The 4606-nt window shown below is 35.9% G+C and overlaps 1 pseudogene; it reads right to left on the reverse strand.

Moving 5' to 3' along the window:
- LOC109850870 overlaps window positions 1-4333 on the reverse strand; it is a 12104-nt pseudogene extending 7771 nt beyond the window's left edge.

Raw genomic sequence — 4606 nt, forward strand, 5'->3', positions numbered from 1 at the left:
ATTTTCTTTCTCAACAAGATCGGTCAAGTATTCTGTACCAATGATGTGGCCATCTCTATTCAACCGAAGCTTTAGTAATAACAACAAGCGTTAGTATAATAGATTGTTTAGAAAATAAACTCCAGACGTGCAACCTTATCTTGCACAAGGTAATTACTAAAAGAAGTAATATCATAATAAAGGGTAGCAACTAGCAACTTATGGATGCCTCGACAGTGCCAAAAACAATCTGAATAATCAGGCTACTTTTTGTTTAGAATACATAGAATATGTGATAAGAATACTTAATATTTCTCTGTAAAACCTTATCAATAATATATTGGCATGAAGTGCAACATAAAGAAAGAAAAAGACTATCTACATTATTCAACCACAACTATATATTATAGCATTATTTATTCCCATGCAATAACAATTTTGACTGCAGGGTTTATTACAATCAGCTAATACAACTACTTTTTTTGTGCAAATTGGAGTTTGTTGCTAATACAACCTAGCCTTGAAGGAAGGCACTAGGAGTGCCCACTTTCCTGGGGCATCTGATTCCAAATTGTATAAAGCGAGAACTTGCCCATAAATCTTAAGATCCATCTCAAAGTAGATAACAGATGTGGATCATGTAAGGATCATAGAGTCATATAGATACAAAACTTATATACTATAATAAGCCTCCATCATGGGTCCCATGTTCATAGGTTATCAACAGTCATTCTCTAAGGCGCCGTTTGGCAATAGGTTAAGAATGAAGGGATAAGGAGAAGGATTACCTAAGTTAACCCTTCATGAGGGGTTAAAAATAATTTAATTCCGTTTAGATTTGATAGTGAAGATGGAGGGTTAAGTTTTTGTATTTGGCAAATAAAGAAGGGTTAATGAGGTTAATTACCATAACTATCCTAAATTAGTTACTATAATATTCTTTAGCAAAGGTTCATTCCTTATCTGCAGAGGGAACCTCCTTAGGCAGATTTTTAATCCCTCTAAATGAGGGGTTAACTAATTTTAACCCTTGTAAAGTGTTTGTTTGCTCTTTGACCAAATTAACCCATTTGAAGGGTTAATGAGGGCTTAAACCCCCTTAACCCTTCCATTAACCCTTTTAACCCTTCTCTTAACCCCTTGCCAAGCTGGACCTACATGATCAAAGAACACCAGACAACTAAAAGTTATGATCATTCTTTGACTACTGCTTCAATAAGCCATCTATAATTTCTTGTTATGTATCGATCAGAAAATGTTCGCAAAATATCTGACTAATGTATTCAGAATCGACATTCAATGGGAGAGGACTCAAACTCAGAAAAACACTTTACTCGGCCAATAGAACATCACTATGGAGAAATACTAAATCTAGCACGCTGTACCAATGTCATCAGATATAGTGTTTTTTTATTTGGAGCAGGGGTGGGGGGGGTGGGGGAGACTATTTTTTACGTGGTCAAGCCTAGCTTATTTAGATGTGCTTATAAGCTAGTTTTCATAAGCTGAAGAATCCCAATTTGTTCAAATGGGACTTAAAAGCTAGATTATTTGTAATGTTACCAAAGGTTAGATATGAATAAACTACCTTATAAGCCACCTAGACCAATAAATAAACCCTCCCAAACACTCACAGAAAGGAATAGTTTATTTCCACAGATATTTTCACCTTCCCTTGATTAAACATTACCTAATACTTCAGATCAATCAAAGGTCTAGTCAACTTTGCTTACGCAAACGAGATTTCCATTCTTTCCATGAAAATGCATACATGGGTTCACACTGCAGCTGTAAGGAATAAGTGATGAGACCCTTGAATTTAACAGCATAAGTAATAAGCTATTTCCTATAAATGTTATCATAGAAAAACAAGCAGTCATGCTTATCAATGTTCCTATAATACAGGTCAGTACACATGGAAAGGGTCCATAAACAACTGTGAGCAGAAAATAAGACTAACAGAAGAGGCCCATAAACAAAAGTTAGACATGCTGAGAGACCCCTGCAAGGGTCCAACCCAGTCACATTGATGAACATATAATTTCTAGAAAGCACCATGACAGAATATATGATGGGAAACGGATATTCTCCAACTATCAGTATCCAGTAAGACAGAAAGGTGTACGGCTCAAAAGAGTGCAATGGAGGGTTGAATATATAGTCTGAACTAGAACTGCATACATGGCAAGGCTAACATCAAAATTCCTGTAAACAAGAGCAAGAAAGTACAAAATAGAGTTCAAGATAGCTAAATGCAGCCAGGAATGGATACACTCGAAAAAAGAAGGAAGGGTGTAAGACAAAATTGTACCAGACATAAAAGTGGGGTATACACTACATTTTTATGTGAACGATGAGGAAAAATACCTAAATAGTGAAACAAGAATGCATGTAGAGTTAAAAAAGTGTGTATTTGAGTCAGTGTATGCACTTATGTTACGTATATAGACATAATAATTAGCTGAATAAAGAATGCATAGCACGGAAAATAACAGTTTTACCTTCCATATGTTTGTATCCAGATCCACCTCATGTTTACCCGACATGTCAATAGCATCCACACTTAATACTGAAAAAAAAATTGAATATCAAAGTTATGGTGAAGAAGAAAAAAACTGCATAACTCTTACAATCAGTAATTCAAGCACTATTGTGCAGTAGAAAATGAAATTCTAAATCCATATAGTACCAAAAAGGTCAAGAGGAACAAAAGCATGCAACATACCTTGACAGGGCAATGCAGGGAATGTCATATTTATATGAATAGGAAGAGTTTCTCCTCGCTTGACATCTACAGACATCTGCCAGCATGATGAAGTTAGAAAAACTAGAAGGTCAGACATCTACAAACATCCTCATATTTCCCTCCCATAAATGCCACTGCTTATTTCAAGAATCTATTTGCCACTTTCTAATCAGATGGTGTTCTTCACGAGAAGACGAAATACCAATAGTTGATTTGCCATCAAGAACACAAATGGCTGAAAGAAGTAGAAGGTGTTTTTTTTTTTTTTTTGGGGGGGGTGTGTGGGGGTGGGGTTGATAATCTTATATAGAGCATTGGTGAAATGATCATATGAAAAAGAATTTGGATGGAGAGTTAATTTGTGTACAGGTTGGAGGGTGCTTAGCGCTACTTATCAAGTTTAAGGTCAATAAGTTCCACTAGGACCATAATACAGGCAATTCATGTGCAATTTATGCTAGATTCTACTTGCTTGCCTACAGTTTCTCCTCAGACTAGACTATGTCGAAAGTTGTTATTTTTTTCTCTGTTCAGATCCCTATGTTCGACATCGGGTCATGCTGCAAGACAACAAAGTCACTGATGAAACTTTCGGATGGAGAAGCTTGCTTAAATGGAGAATGGACACTTTAACTGTTCTCAGAAAACACCATGGCCAAAGTGTTGAAAATTGGGAATGATTTCTGGTTCAGATTGGAGTAATTTTGGACGAAGAAATAGAAAAGAGCATAGTGAAATTTGGGGTAATTTTGGCCAAAGGGCTGGACACAAATTTTCTTATCTAATTATGCCAAGAAAACCTGTAACAGTCTGTGCTATTATAACCCAAAATTTGAAGTGTATCCGATGTTCATTCTTCTAATTATAAAAGCAAAGAATGAGAAGAACTATCAACAGACCTGGTGGACAGTATAAGTTGTAAGATAATATTGTAGCTCGTGCAAGAACAAGGTGACCATTATTGCCAGGCCAATCACCGAAACTACAAAAGAAAAATGCAAAACAAAGTAAAATTTCGCCAGAAGTATCTACATCAATATTACCAGCAATCATAATATATCAACCCTATATAGGATTGGATTGAATTCTGGAGCATGGGAAGAAAAAACATCATATCATATGTTTGCAATCAATGTCAAAGAAATAATGGAAGACATATGTCTCATCTGCATGTGAGAAAACAATATAGAGAAATTAAACATACCAAGAGCTCCAGATTTTGTCTTCTGCAACAAATGCTCTTCTGCTCGAGGAAACGCATCAAAGTTCCTCAAAGCTTGCAGCTTGAAACCCATCTTTAAAATTTCACCTCAAGATCAAGCCTAAAACAAAGAAGATTACAACCCTGAGATCTAACAATGACAAAATTATGAATTCCCGAACAAATGGACAGACTAAATTCCAAAATTCGACGAAATTAGGGCTCGAGAGAAAACTCATCTTACCCCAAAGAAGAATCTACAAACCCTAAGCCCTAATTCGTTTCCAATCCGTACTAGAAACAATTAGGACAAATTTGATCAAAAAATTAGAAAGAAATAGGAGGAAAAAAAATTCGTTCCGATTTAGATCACGTTATTATAGAGGACGACCGGCGAGAGAAATTGAAGGGGAATCTCTGTTTATATCTATGACTGCGGTCCAGTAGACCGCGGGATCAACGGAGTCAACCAACGCATGTGATACTAAGGGGCTGTTTGGTTGGACCAAATTTTTAGAAATCTGCATTTTTGGAACAAAAAGTAAATTTTTTGACATTATAAGATTTCAAAAATGCCGTTTGGTTCACTTTTTTTTTCAAGAAAAGCTTTCTTAAAAGCTGACATGGCACTGAAATTTTAGGAAAACCAAATTCCCCAATTTTAGAGAGGAAAATGGGCA

This window comes from Asparagus officinalis, chromosome 7 (assembly GCF_001876935.1).
Source record: "Asparagus officinalis chromosome 7, Aspof.V1, whole genome shotgun sequence".
NCBI classification, from domain to species: Eukaryota; Viridiplantae; Streptophyta; class Magnoliopsida; order Asparagales; family Asparagaceae; genus Asparagus; species Asparagus officinalis.